Consider the following 15,296-nt stretch of genomic DNA (forward strand, 5'->3'; position numbering starts at 1 on the left):
AGTCATATGCTTCACTGAGTGAGGAAGCCATGCAACCCTTCTATACTTGAGATATATCTATATCTATATCTATATCTATATATACACATATTTTAAGATTCTATTTATTTATTTGACAGAGAGAGAGAGAGAGGGAGAGAGAGCACAAGCAGGGGGAACTGCAGGTAGAGAGGGAGAGGGAGAAGCAGGCTCCCTGCCAAGCAAGGAGGTTGACTGGAGGCTTCATCCCAGGACTCTGGGATCATGACCTGAGCTGAGGCAGACATTTAACCGACTGAGCCACCCGGCTGCCCCTATATATATATTTTTTGATAATAGCTATCCTAATGGGTTTGAGGTGATACTCTTGACTCAAAGAGTTGTCAAAAGGAAAGGGCTGTAGGGCACAAGGACCCCAGATTTCAGAATTACCTCCCTTTTCTCTCTACCCTGGTAGTTTTTCACTTTTGTTAACCTTCCAGATGTGGTCAAGCAGATGTTTTGAAGAATATATTATCCATTTGTTTGGGTTGTCCTCAATGGTAGGGCAGAAGCAGAGGGTAAGATTCCAAGAATTTACTATTTTTTTTTTAAACTTGTATATATTTATTTTAGAGAGAGAGAGCATTAGCAGGGGTTGGGGGCGAGGAGAGGGAGAGAGAATCCTCAAGCAGACTCTCTGCTGAATGTAGAGCCTGGCACAGAGCTCAAACCCAGGACCCTGAGATCATGACTTGAGCCGAAATCAAGTCAGCTGCTCAATCGAATGAGCCACCCAGGCACCCGGGATTTACTGTTTATTTTTTTACTCCATCTTACCTCTCACTCCTCTCTCTCCGTAATTTATAAAGATTTATTTTATTTTGAGGGGCGGAGGGGCAGAAGGAGAGGGAGAGTTTTAAGCAGACTCTGTGGCGCTTATGCTGCCCAGCTTGGGTCTTGATCTCTCAACCCTGAGATCAGGACCTGAGCCAAAATCTAGAGTTGGATGCTTAACAGACTGAGCCACCCAGGTATGCCTGCCACATCTATATTTTAAGTGACAGACATCCTAGCTGAGCACTCACTGTTCAAATCAAAAGGCAGTGAGTTATTTTTTTTAATTAAGGTTTTAATTTTAATTTCAGTATAGTTAACATACAATGTCGTATTAGTTTCAGCTGTACAATATAGTGATTCAACAATCCTATACATCAATCAGTGCTCTTTACAATAAAAGTACTCTTAATCCCCATCTCCTATTTTCCACATTCCCCCCCCACCTCCCCTCTGGTAACCATCAGTGTGTTCTCTATAGTTAGGAGTCTGTTCCTTGGTTTGTCTCTCTATTTTTACTTTGTTTTGTTTCTTTCTTTTTTTTTTAAAGACTTTTTAAATTTATTTGACAGAGAGAGGCACAGCGAGAGAGGGAACACAAACAGGGGGAGCGGGAGAGGGAGAAGCAGGCTTCCTGCCGAGCAGGGAGCCCGATGCGGGGCTTGATCCCAGGATCCTGGGATCATGACCTGAGCCGAAGGCAGACGCTTAACGACTGAGCCACCCAGGCGTCCCTACTTTGTTTTGTTTCTTAAATTCCACATATGACTGAAAGCACATGGTATTTGTCTTTGACTCTTTTTGCTTAGCACTATACTCTCCAGCTCTATGTTGTTGCAAATGGCAAGATTTCCTTTTTTTAATGGCTAATAATATTCCACTGCATATATATACCATCTCTTCTTTATGCATTTATCTAACGATGGACAGTTGGGCTGCTTCATAATTTGGCTATTGTAAATAATGCTCCAATAAACACATTCCTTTGAATTAGTGTTTTTGTAATTTTTGGGTAAATACCCAGTAGTGCAATTTTTTGAGGAACCTCTATACTGTTTTCCACAGTGGCTGCACCAGTTTGCATTCTTGTCAAGAGTGCACAAGAGTTCCTTTTTCTCCACATCCTCGCCAACACTTGTTGTTTCTTGTTTTTTTGTTTTTTTATTTTTAGTCATTCACAGGTGTGAGGTTATATCTTATTGTGGTTTTGATTTGCATTTTCCTGATGATGAGTGATGTTGAGCATCTTTTCATGTGTCTCTTGGCCACCTGTATGTTTTCTTTGGAGAAACATCTGTTCCGATCTTCTCCCATTTGTGTTTTAAGATTTATTTATTTGAGAGAGAGAGAGGGAGTGCGGGGGCGCAGAGGGAGAGGGAGAGGGAAAGAACCTCAAGGAGACTCCCTGCAAAGCTTGGAGCCCAATGTGGGGCTTGATCCCACAATCCTGAGACCATGACCTGAGCCAAAATCGAGAGTCAGATGCTTAACTGACCAAGCCGAGGCGCCCCGCTTCTGCGCATTTTTAAATTGGATAATTGGTGTTTTTTTTGGTATTGAGTTTTATTAGTTCTTTTTAAGTTTTAAATACTATCCCTTTACTGGATGTGTCATTTGCAAATATTTTCCTCTGTTCAGTAGGTTGTCTTTTATTTTTGTTGATTGTTTCCATTGCTGTGCAGAAGCTTTGTATTTTGATATAGTCCCAATTGTTTATTTTTGCTTTTATTTCCCTTGCATCAGGAGACAGATCTACAAAAATGTTGCAATGGCTGATGTCAGAGACATTACTGCCTGTGCTCTCTTCTAGGACTTTTAAAGTTTCAGAATAGGCAGGAAATTCTTGCTAGATTGTGGGAAGAAAAAGAAGAAAATTCATGGAAGAGAAAGGAGAGGGGGAGAATGAAGCAGGACTTGGGTGGAATAGAGAGGGAGGAGGTAGAAAAGTAGGAGGTAGAAAAGTAGGAGGAAGAAAAGGAGAAGAAAAAGGTGAAAACAGGGAACAAAATGAAAGGGAACTCTTTGTGGTTTTATCAAAGCCTTGTATCCAGTGATTCTCTCGGAACCCACAGTTTCTGCTTCTTTAGCAAAAACAAGCTAAAATGTCTTTCCTATTGTCCTTTCTTTGTCAACCATTCACTAATTTTCATGAGTGGTTGTGGAAAAGGGAATTCATTCACTCAACAAGTAGTCATTAAGTACTTACTGTATGCTAAGTCTTGTTGTGGGCACTAAGGATAAACATATAAATGAACAAAACATATGTTGTAAATCCTTGCTTCATTGAACTTGCATGCTAGTGGGCTATAGTAACCACGGTGTAGTCATTAAGATGCTAGATGCTACAGCAAATAGACAAGAGGTTGTCAGTGGATTAATGTAATAAAGGTCTATCGTCTGTTCAGCTTAGTGTTGGATGCAAGTATTTTTGTTTTTTTAGAGAGAGTGTGAGAGTTCGAGTGAGCAAGAGAGGGGTAGGGGCAGAGGGAGAGGGAGTGAGAATATTTTTATTTTATTTATCTTTAAAAAATATTTTATTTATTTGAGAGAGAGAGAGAGCGCGCGCGCGTGCGTGCGAACATAAGTGGGGGAGGGGCAGAGGGAGAGGGAGAAGTAGACTCCCCACTGAGCAGGGAGCCCGACGCTATGAGGGGCTCTATCCCAGGACCCTGGGATCATGACCTGAGCCAAAGGCAGGCGCTCAACCGACTGAGCCACCCAGGCGCCCATTTTTATTTTATTTTTAAAATATTTTATTTATTTGACAGAGAAAGAGAGCGCACACACAAGTAGGCAGAGCGGCAGGCAGAGGGAGAGGGAGAAGTAGGCTCCCCGCTGAGCATGAGCCTGATGGGGGGCTCAATCCCAAGATCCTGAGATCATGACCTGAAACCAAGCGTCAGACGCTTAACCGACTGAGCCACCCAGGTGCCCCATGATGCATGTATTTTTGATCAGGCAGATTTCCATAGTCATACTTTTGCTGAGTCCATCTGCAAGAAGTAGTCACAAGGCTTTAGCCGGCTTCAAGGGCATGGCTGGGAAATGTGGTTCTCAGCAGCAAACAGACATCTTTGGTGATCAGCAAGCTGACTCCTCACATGGAGACAGATAGACAAGAAACTGATTAACTAAGCAAATTACCTATCATGTCAGAAGGTGATAAATGCCATGGAAGAAAAGCAGGGAAAGAAATACAGAGTATGTGTTTGAGGAATATTGAAATTTGAAGTAGGACCATGAGAAGCAGACACCCTGGGGTGAGTAAAGCCTTGAAGAAGGTGAGGGAATAAGCCATGTGGATATATTACTGAAGGAGGAAACACTCAAAAAGGAGGCCATCAAGGCTAAGGCAGAGCAAGGGTGAGAGAGGTGGGGGGATTAGGTCAAAGAAAGGAGACGAGGCCGATTGTGTGACTCTGGCTTCTCTTCTGAATGAGAGGAGTGGAAATCAGAAGGTTGTGTGCATAGGACAGAAAAGATTTGATATGCATTTTATCCAGACCAGGTGTGGCAGCTACCCTGAGAATGCACTGGAAGGTGGGAATGGCGAGAAGATGACAGTGGTGTGGACCAGAGTGGCAGTGATGGTGGTGATGAGAAACGGTAGGATTCAGGATACATTTTGTAGGCAAAGCAGGATTTGTACATGGGTTGAAGGTGGAGTCTGAGAGAAAGACAGGAGGGACTGTGGTGTGAGCAATTTCAAGGATGGAGTTGCCAAGAATGGAGTTGGGGAAGACCGTGGTGGAACATATTTGTGGGGTGAGATGTCTCTGAGAGATCCAAGTGGGGAGGCAGAGAGTCTGAAGCTCCGGAGAAAGCTCTGGACTCCAGCTCTAGGTTTAAAGTCCTACTTCAGGGTAAAGATGGTATTTAAAGCCTTAAGACTGAGAGATGGAAAAAAAAAAAAGACTGAGAGGTGGTGGGTCAGGGGAGTGTAGGTGAAGAAGAGAGATCTAAGGACAGTCTCGGGGTTGAAAAGAAGGGTTGGCCAGTAAGAGGAATGGGGAGGAGGGGGTGGGGGAGTGGTTGGGGTCTTATGTGGGGCAGTGTTTATCAGGTCAGAATCACAATGGAGTACCACTAATGTTGGCCAAAGAGCCCGTTTCCTCCCCGTTCCATTACTATTTGCCCATCTATAGCTGTGCATGGTCAGAGTGGCCTGAAGACATGGAAGGCAGGGCCCTCAGCCCCTCATTCTATGCTCCAGCGCTTTCACCACCACCACCCTGCTCTGATAAATGTCTGCTCATTCAGGGGCACCTGGTTGGCTCAGTTGGTAGAGTGTGTGACTCTTGATCTTGGGGTCATGAGTTCAAGCCCCACATTGGGGGCAGAGATTACTTAAAAAAAAAATCTTTAAAAAAATGTGTGGTCATTCATTCAACAAATATTTTGCTGAGTGTCTATATATGTGCCAGGCCCTAGTCTAGGCACTGAGGGGACAAGCCAGATGAGGCCTGTGTCCTTGTGGAGCTTACACTCTAATGGGGTTGGGGCCCATAATAGACAAACATGATCATTTCTTTTTTTTTTTAAGATTTTATTTATTTATGGGCGCCTGGGTGGCTCAGTTGGTTAAGCAACTGCCTTCGGCTCAGGTCATGATCCTAGAGTCCTGGGATCGAGTCCCACATCGGGCTCCCTGCTCAGCGGGGAGTCTGCTTCTCCCTCTGATCCTCCCCCTCTCATGCTCTCTGTCTCCCATTCTCTCTCTCAGATAAATAAATAAAATCTTTAAAAAAAAAAAAAAGATTTTATTTATTTATTTGACAGAGAAAGACACAGCGAGAGAGGGAACACAGCAGGGGGAGTGGGAGAGGGAGAAGCAGGCTTCCCGCTGAGCAGGGAGCCCGATGCGGGGCTCGATCCCAGGACCCTGAGACCATGACCTGAACCGAAGGCAGATGCTTAACAACTGAGCCACCCAGGTGCCCCCAACATGATCATTTCTTTTTTTTTTTTTAAAGATTTTATTTATTTATTTGACAGAGAGAGACACAGCGAGAGAGGGAACACAAGCAGGGGGAGTGGGAGAGAGAGAAGCAGGCTTCCCGCAGAGCAGGGAGCCCGATGTGGGGCTCGATCCCAGGACCCTGGGATCATGACCTGAGCCGAAGGCAGACGCTTAACGACTGAGCCACCCAGGCGTCCCAACATGATCATTTCTAATGCAGGGTAAGCGAATAGTGAGTGACCTCTTTTGGTTAAGGGGATCAGGAAAGTCCTCTTGGAGGAGGTGACTTTTGAGCAGACAGCTGAAAAGATGATGCTCATCAGATGTGGGGTGACCAGGTTCTCATTGGAAGGAAGTTTGGGGTGTTGCAGGGGAAGACAAGGCCAGTGTGCCGGATCATGGCCAGGGAGGGAGGGAGGCTGCACCCCCTCACACAAGAGTTTGTAGGCCACAGTGAGGAATTTGGATTTTCTTCCAATTGTGAACAGGCCATCTTTGATGGGGTTAAGCAGAGGACTCAGGCATTAACATTTCAGGCATGCCACAGGGTTGGTCAGATGGAGAATGGACTGCAGGGGGCAGAGTGGAAGCAGGGAGAAGAGTGAGGAGGCCATCTAGCTCAGGCAACAGGTGGTGTCTTGGACAAGGATGTACCAGGATGCACACTGGAGTAGATTAATGGGCCGGCAGTCACAGTAAACTCTGAGCTTCTCTGGGTTGCCTATGCAAGGCAACAAAAGGTACCTACTAAGGAAGCCTTTGGGAGGCATAGTTCTTGGCTGCTTCAGCCTGCCCCCCCCCCCCATTCAGTGTTTAATTATAGGCAACTCAGACCACACACCTAAAGTGCCATGTAAACACAAAGGAACCATTAAATAAGTACATAGGAGTGTCTAAGCAAGTGCACAAGGAGAACCGGAAAAGGAGTAACTATGGTACCCCGTGAAAAGTAGACTTTAGATCCTTTAGATGGGAGGGGCAGCCCATTTTTCAGAGAGGAGCAGCAGAGGGTCCTCTGAGGGCCCTCCCTCTAGTCCACAGGTCCTGCGTGGCTGCATGTGCGGGAACAGCTAAGAACCTGGCTCCAGGCCTCAGTTTCCCAAGCTCAGAGAAGCGGGTGACTCAGGGGAGGTCCTTCTCCAGCACGCCTCCTTCTGTGCCGGCTGGGAGTGACTCATTACCTTGTTCCCTCCCTCATGGCTGACCCCGGGCCAATCCCTTAATGAGTCTACACCTCACTCCACTCATCTGGCCGGGACAATTGCCTGGTGGGTTTTTTTTTTTTTTTTTTCTGTTCCCTGGGGGCAGGGCTCGTGTCAGCAACCATGCAGGTTTCTGGAGGGAAAAGTAGTGCAGAGAGAGAAAGAAGTTGTCGTAGGGTCTGGAGGGGAGCAAAACCTAAGGATAGACCCAGGCCCTGGGCACTCCCTGTGCACCGAAGAGGGAGGTTAAATGCCCGCGCATTCTTCTAATTTCAGAACCCTTCAACAACATTTTGTACCGAACACAGTTTCACAAGCATTGATGTCCTAGAGGATTTTCCCTTGGACACCTCCTTGTAAAAGCTTGCTTGGAAAAAAAAAAAAAAAAAAAGGCAACCAGAGCAGGCTCCCAAAGTCTGCAAAGCAGAGTACCAGAGTCCCTGGGAAGGGAGAGAGCTGGGGGACTGACCAAGCGGCTCCAGGGGGCATGGGACCACTGCGCGAGGGTGCGGGCGAGTCCTGCGCTCGCCCCGCGCAACCCAAAAGCCCGCGGCGGGTTTCGGGGAGAGGTCTGCGCCTTGCAAAGAGCCCGCGGGCGTGAGCGGGCTGCGGAGTTGTTCGCCCCGCGTCTCTGCGCCCCCTACTTACAGCGCACCCCGTCGCAGACAGGCGATTCCGGGCGTCCCCCCACAACTCCCAGGCGGGAGTGGCGCGGGTAATCCTCCCCTTGCCCAGCCTCTAGGGCTCGCCTTCCTGCTGGGATCCGGCAGGTGGACCCAGGTGGGCGCACCCTCCTGCCAGCCCCGTACCCTCTCCTCTCGCGGATTCTCCCAGAGCCCTGGCGCGCCTCCCCGTCCGGGTCGGATCCAACAGCCTGAGCCCCCGAGTTACCTGCCCCGGGAAGTCACAGTCCGCATTCTGCCTAGAATGCGAAAGGGTGGACTCGGCAGTGCCTAAAGTCACATTCCTAGGGGAGGGGTCCCCACTTAGAGGGTCGCGGATCACGTTACCCGCCGAGGGGAGGAGACAGCGGGAGGGAGATCAAACGGGTAAAAGTTCCATTCAGCTTGTTACTTCTCCCCCAACCCCCAAACGCGCGTTGACGCCGGTTGACTGGGGGCCAGTGTCCGCCCAGGTCCTGGAGCCCGACGGCCCCGGAACGCGCTGCCAGGATAGAGGCACCTTTCCGCCTGCGGATGCGGGAGTGAGAGCGCCGACGGGTCTGCGGTGCTGCGGGGCTCCCGGCCCTGCAGGCGACCCCCGGCTGCCCCGGGGCAGGGAGCCGGCCGCAGAAGCCCGCCGCCGGGCACCGAGGATCTAGAGCAATAACAGACGCATAAATGCGCATAAATAAATCAATGAGCAGCTCTCTGCTGCCAGCAGCAGGGAAACCTCGGGCTGATTAAATGCAGACGTGGGGTGTCTGCCAGGGCAGGAGGGCGGCGGGGCAAAGGGAACAGGCGTGGAGGCGAGGGGTGGGGGGAAGGGAACCCTGGGGCAGGAGCCAAGAGGAAAACCCAAAGCCACATTTTTAAAATGGGGGTGAATTTTAAATGCAAACAGCCCGGAGGAGGGGAGGGGGCCCGGCTGCAGGCGCCCGAGCCGGCCCGCCAGCCGCGGCAACTTTCCGGGCGGGAGGTGCGGCCGGAGGGGCGGCGCCGGCGGCGGGAGGCGGGAGTCGGGGGCCGAGGGGGGGAGTCACTTTAAAGGCTCTTTCTTACCCATAATGCTTTGTGGGGACGTTGACAAGTGGATCCAAGATGGCGTAGAAAGTAATGACAGGTAAGTCCTGACTTCCCCCTTCTCTGCTGCTGGGACCGCTCCGCGAGCTGCCGGAGCCCTCTGGGGAGGAGACCTGACTCCCCTCCGGTCCCCGGGGCCCCGGGAGGGGCGGCCCTCGGACGGGCTGGGGACCCAGGCGGCCCGCGGCGGGGCCTGGGAAGCGGGGCTCTTCGAGGCGAGGCCCGGACGCTGGGGCTGTTTACAGCTTCTTCCCCTCCTCGGTCCCCTTCCCCTCCGCTGGGGGCCGCGGCGCCCGGGGCCCAGGCGGTGGAGGGGGCTTTGCAGACCCGGGCCGCGAGCCTGCGGGAGGTTTCTCCTGCCGCGGGCACTCCGGGGAGGGGGGGGGTCGAGCCGCCTTGCACGCTCCCCTCCTCCGGGTCGCGGCTGGGGGTGGGGAGGGTGCGGGGAGGGTGCGGGCCTCCCACGCCCCGCTTGATCGCCCCCTCAGGGCTCGGACTTGCGGCGGTGGGGCGGGGGCCGAGGGTGGGCGTCGGCAAAAGTGGGTCAGGGGTGCGCCCCCTCCCTCCCCCGCCGGGGGCTGTTGCCTGAGCTTCACTTCCCCCCCCCTCCGCCCCCCTCTTCGGAAATTCTCATTGGCCCACAAGCACATCAACAAAAATAAAAACAGACTTATCTTTTTTTGGGAGATTCTTTTAAGACTCCCCTTCTCTAGGGCTAAGGACTGCAGTTTTATTTAGGGAACTTTGGTTCTTCTACCCCCAAATTATTTGAGCTTTCTGCACCCTCTCCTTCGCTGAGGATCCTTCAGACAGGGCTGGAAGCCAGGGTCTTAGGGTTCTTCTTGGATTGGGATCCTCAGGTTTTGTTTGAAACTCAAAATTGTTATTGCTTCTCCCTCACAACTTAGACTTTTCAGGCAAATCGTTAATATAATATGGATAACTCTAGAGACAGTGGATGCCGGGTGTGGATGGGGGTGTGGGGTTGTGGGGGGGGGGGGAGGAGTTGTCCTGGCTAGTTTGTCCTTAATTTTGGCCTCTCTTGAACTTATATTAATGAGGTTTCCTGTCCTTCATTTCTTTTCTTCTTTTTTGAAAGTAACATCAATCAGTGCCGAAAGAGATGGCTTTTTTTACGTTTTGGATCTTAAGAGCATTTTATAGTCTGTTCTTCCATCACATAGAAAGGAAATGTTTTTACTTGAAAGCAAAATAATCATTTACAGAACTGCATACTGTACCATTTTGGTAACTTTTTCCATTTGAAATTTAGAAGCCCTCTCACTTGGGGCTGATGAAGTATTTGCTACTGATCATGTCTGTTGTTGGTGTTGTACAGACACATTTTACTTTTCTGTTTGCCTCAGGAATTGGATGAAGTAATTGATCACTAAAGAACTACAGTGCTGGTGAGATGTGTAAGGTGAGACTGCAGTTAAGAATGATTTACCTTTTTCCCTTCTTTATTTTAATCATCGCATAAGGGTGAGGCTGAAACTAAGTAATTTGATGGGACCATCTTTATTTTCCAAATATCTCAATCAGTCATATGGGTGTGTAGAAGGGGTTGCTTTAGAAAGGAAAAATGTGTCAAATGTACCAAATTTAAGTTGTTGCAGCCTAGTTACCCATAGTGGAGCTTATCCAGAGCCAAATGTTACTTGCAGCTATCCTTGATCAGTATCTTCACGGGAGTGGGGGGTAATTATATGTAAATTTCCTTGTGTAACTTTAATTGGGTGTCTTAATTTCATATGTGTATTGGTGTCTATCACATTCTCTACATTGAGTGTTAGTGATTGTATATGTGGATTTTGTGTGTCCCAGTTACTGGGACTCTTGTCAAGAACACCCTTTCCGTTGGAAAGATTGATTTTATGCATCAGTCATTCCTTTTATTTTCTGAGAAATGGAATAGTATTGGTCTCTCCCATAGTTATTTTGAAATAAAAACGATAGTGTTGAGTTTGGGTTAGTTTATTAGGGATAAGACTGGTTTGTCATTATTTTCTGGTCACGTAGTGTGTGAATTGGAAGTGCTGCTTTATCTTCTAATGCTTTGGATTTAAAGGACATTATTGATAAAGTATTAGTGAACTGTTAGTATATTCTATAATGGGGAGGAGGAGAGAAATTTGCTAATTTTACGTTTTTCACAAGCAATTTTCTCAACTTTAAAAATATTTTATTATGGTTTGTTGAGAAAATGTAAAGTTATTAGGGCCCACTGCAGTTGTGTGTGTGTGTGTGTGTGTGTGTGTGTGTTTTCCCCAACACAAATGGGTAGCCTTTGGATTTTGAAATCCTTTCACAAACTTTACCTATTTCTCAGAACATCTGATTAAGAAGAATAAGCTGTGCTTTATTTTTTTCCAGATTGAGGCATTCTATTGACATTTTGCCTTACAAAAAAAACAAAAACAAAAACAAAAACAAAACAAAACTTGGGAGAGGAAGGTGGACGTAAATCAAGATCCTTTTGTAAGTGCATATGCCACATTTGCTTGTGTTTGAAACTCAGTGCTTGTGTGTATTATAAATATTTTTATTTTTATTCTTGGCAGAGCAAATGTGGATTTTAAAGTTTATTTATTTTCAGCTTACAGATGGAGGCATATTCATGCCTTAGACCTTCCAATCAGAGCCTTTTATTTTTATTTATATATTTAAATTTACAAATTACTTTGTGGGAAGGAACCAGTGATCTGCTTCTTAGCCTATGGAGATGTTCATTTGTAGTCTAAAAATGAAATATTTAGGGGCATCTGGCTGGCTCAGTTGGAAGAGCATGAGATTCTTGATCTCTGGGTTGTGAGTTTGAGCGCCATGTTGGGCATAGAGAATGCTAAAAATAATAAAATAAAATGAAAACTTAAAAAAAATTGAATATTTAGGGGCGCCTGGGTGGCTCAGTCGTTAAGCGTCTGCCTTCGGCTCAGGTCATGATCCCAGGGTCCTGGGATTGAGCCCCGCGTCGGGCTCCCTGTTCGGCGGGAAGCCTGCTTCTCCCTCTCCCACTCCCCCTGCTTGTGTTCCCTCTCTCGCTGTGTCTCTCTCTGTCAAATAAATAAATAAAATCTTTAAAAAAAAAAAAATTGAATATTTAGAAATTGGTAATCTCTTGTGGCTAGTGTTGTTTGGCCTGAATTATGTCAAGACATTTTCCATAATTTTCACACATGTAGACCATGTGAATCATTAGTATTCGCTTCAAAATGAAGTTAGTGGTTGGTTATCAAACAAGTTGTTACACAAAATATTCTAAAATAGGAAATACCATAGTATTAAAGGTTGGGGCTAAGTTGAAGGCACTGTCTTGTAGCTGAATAAAGAGTAGCTTTTTTAGTCTGTCCTTTTGGCTGAGAAGCTAGGACACTATTTTTAGGTTAGTCTGTGGTTTTGGGGAGTCATTAAGTACCTCTCCACCAGGGGGCAAACTTTGATTTTTGCCCCTGTGAGGAAGATTTTTCATTTTCTAATATAAAAAATATTCAGTCCCAGGGCGCTTGGGTGGCTCAGTCATTGAGCGTCTGCCTTCGGCTCAGGTTATGATCCCAGGGTCCTGGGATCGAGCCCCGCATCGGGCTCCCTGCTCAGTGGGAAGCCTGCTTCTCCCTCTCCCACTCCCCCTGCTTGTGTTCCCTCTCTTGCTGTGTCTCTCTGTGTCAAATAAATAAAATAAAATCTTAAAAAAAAAAAAATTCAGTCCCCATTGTAAAGTCTGTATACATTTATGGACTGTCCAGTTTTTTCCTGGGGAGGGGAGTGATGCCAAAACAATGGAAGAGATCATTCCTACTTGCAGAGGGCCTTGTGTAGTTTAAAAATACACAGCATATTCATGAAAGGCTAAGAATATTGCAGAGGGACCTACAAATAAGTAGACCAGATCTTATACATGCATTTTTATTCCCTGTTTAAGAGGTAGGCTTGGTATTAATGTTAAATAAAAGTTAGTTTATAATTGTCAGACTATATTTAAGATCCAAATACTGGCTCAGCGCAAGAAATACTGTCTTTTGCCTGTTGTTTCAGATGGTAGAGGATTTTGGGTCAAGTTTATCGACTTGTTGATAAACAAGATAGAGTGAGGAGCTACTTAAAAATTATAAGCAAATTGTTATGGGTATTTATTTTCATAAACTTAGATAAGTGTACGTTCAAATATAATTTGATTTCTAAGTAATATTTTGAAATGTTTTCTGGGAAAGAACTATGTTACGTGTGGAGAATGTGGCCACACCAGCTTACAGTTCGTTTAAATTGATGGGTGTAGTCAGGATTTATGTAGCATTGGCTAGAAGCAACATAAAACATAGTGGTTTGTCACTTCAGGAGTGGCTGAGATAATACTTTTGAGTAATCCTGAATTTAATAGAGTTAATATTCCTCTTTTAAAAATAATATTGTAGATGTAACATGAAGACTTTTAATTTATATAAATATGTAAGTACATGTAATATAGTTTTTAAAAGCTATCAATTGTCTAAAACAAATTGAAAGTTTTTCAACATACTGCCAGATAGTCATACCAACTTGTTTACTTGTATAAATCGTGCTGGATCATTTTCTCTAAGAGCAGGAAGTTGTCTGGTAAAACCAGAGTTTGTATATTCATCTTGCTTTTGAACCAAAAACCCCCTGATTCATCATTAGATCTTCAAAGAATCCATGGCGCATTTTTTGACTGAACCATTCTGAAGTGTGAATGTTTGTGATTTTTGTTATTTCTGTGCCATATTTTAGGTGTTCTCAGCACATCTGAATTTGCCTTTTTGCTTTCTTCTGTGGAAATTTTCCTTGCGGTGAAAATATTCCTGTAAGGCGAGCTTCCTGTCACTAGGCAATATGATAATTAATATAGTTTTAAACAATTGTTTTTTTATTTTTAAAGATTTTATTTACTTATTTGAGAGAGAGCAAGAGAGATCACAGAGGGAGAGGGAGAGGAGTGAAGCAGACTCCCCGCTGAGCGGGGAGCCCAATGCGGGGCTCAGTCCCGGGACCCCGAGATCCTGACCTGAGCCGAAGGCAGACACTCAACCAACTGAGCCACCCAGGCACCCCTTAAACAATTATTTTTATGTAAAAACTGATGCATGCTATAGTAAACAAAATTGAACAGTACTTAAGTTTATAAAGTTAAAAAGATTTATTTTTATTATTTTTTTAAAGATTTTATTTATTTGAGAGAGAGTGAGAGGAGGAAGAAAGAGAGAGTGAGCTCAAGCAGGGGGAGCACAGGCAGAAGGAGAGGGAGAAGCCGACTCCCCGCTGAGCAGAGATCCCAGGACCCTGAGATCATGACCTGAGCCGAAGGCAGACGCTTAACTGGCTGAGCCACCCAGGTGTCCAGTAAAAAAGATTAAAAAAAAAAAAAAAAAAAAAAAAGACTTTGTTCTCCTTACTCCATCTTCAGTTGTGTTCCCCTGACCTGACCCTTAGAAAACAGTTGGTGTCATTTGGCTTTTGGAAGGCCTCTCTATTGCCGGTGTACACTAGTAGTAGTGAAAGCAGAGGGAGAAGTCGGGGAAGGCATGGGCACCGAACCAGTTTAGATGTTACGCAGGGACTCTTCTGCTCCTATTTCCTGCGATGTTAAGTAATATTGATAATCTTAAACTTCCATCAGTTTAAGATAACTGTAATTGAATTGTTAGTGAAACAGTTAATTCCATTGTCAGGTTGGTACAGTTTTGATTTGTTGATCTTTTAAGGAAATAAATATTTGGGAATTGAATTCATATAACCTTAGGGCTGGGGGTAATGGTGGTAATTACCAGCTGTAGAATTTTATGATAAACTGCACAGTATGTTTACTATAGGCTTTTTATAACTCATTATCTCTCCCTTAATTCTCATAACAACCCTAAGATAGTTGTTATTTCCGTTTTGCAGAGGAGAAAATTTAGGCCAAATGTGAACTAGCTAACAAATGTCATAAGACTGGTAAGTTGTGGTGCTGGTGTTCTGTCTTGGAGAGCCTGTGCTCTTTCCATTGTAATGTGCTCTGCTACTTCTATCTAGTCTGTTTTCTTTTCCAGATGAGGAAATTTAGGCCTGCAGAAGTCAAGTGACTTGCCCAAGGTCACACAGCTAAGTAATAGCAACAATAAACCAAACTTTTATCACTGGTCTCTTATCTCAGGACTTTTGGTCCTGGCTGGTTATGCTACATTTTACTGAAATACTATGGACCAAAAGACCATACACTGTGAATACTGGATACAAATGCTTCAGAACTGATACATCAGCAAAGGTGTTTTCTACTATGTATTTAAAAGCTTCCTTTTCTCTCTTTCAGAAATTATAAAGAGCTCTGATGGGCTATTTGGGTGATACCCAGTGCAGTGAACTGCAGGTGAGTAAGGTTTAGGAAAGCTTTATTTAGAAAACAAGAACTTGGTAATGCTTGAGAAGGCGACAAGAGAGGCTTAATCTAGAGGGCGAGTCCGTCCAGGAAGAATAAGGTGGGGATGGGGACAAGGGTGGGGTGGGGGTGGGGGGTGGGGAATGATGTTGGGCAGTAGTGAGACCGTGGAAACCTGAAGATGCAGGTCCCGACTGAATTGGCTACTTCTGGAACAGACAGGATGA

The 15,296-nt window shown here is 45.8% G+C and overlaps 1 protein-coding gene across 4 annotated transcripts in view; it reads left to right on the forward strand.

Annotated features, from left to right (window-relative positions):
* The first annotated feature begins 8,685 nt into the window (after nucleotides 1-8,685).
* Nucleotides 8,686-15,296, forward strand: part of HELZ (helicase with zinc finger) — a 160,346-nt gene continuing 153,735 nt past the window's right edge. For 3 of the 4 annotated variants that reach the window (XM_078065955.1, XM_078065954.1, XM_078065957.1), the window contains exons 1-4: nucleotides 8,686-8,739; nucleotides 10,067-10,122; nucleotides 11,076-11,180; nucleotides 15,004-15,060. The gene's annotated coding sequence lies outside the window, so the exon portion shown is untranslated. The remainder of the gene's footprint in view (nucleotides 8,740-10,066; nucleotides 10,123-11,075; nucleotides 11,181-15,003; nucleotides 15,061-15,296) is intronic. The other variant, XM_078065956.1, reaches the window with a different exon arrangement.

Source organism: Halichoerus grypus, chromosome 2 (assembly GCF_964656455.1).
Source record: "Halichoerus grypus chromosome 2, mHalGry1.hap1.1, whole genome shotgun sequence".
NCBI lineage: Eukaryota > Metazoa > Chordata > Mammalia > Carnivora > Phocidae > Halichoerus > Halichoerus grypus.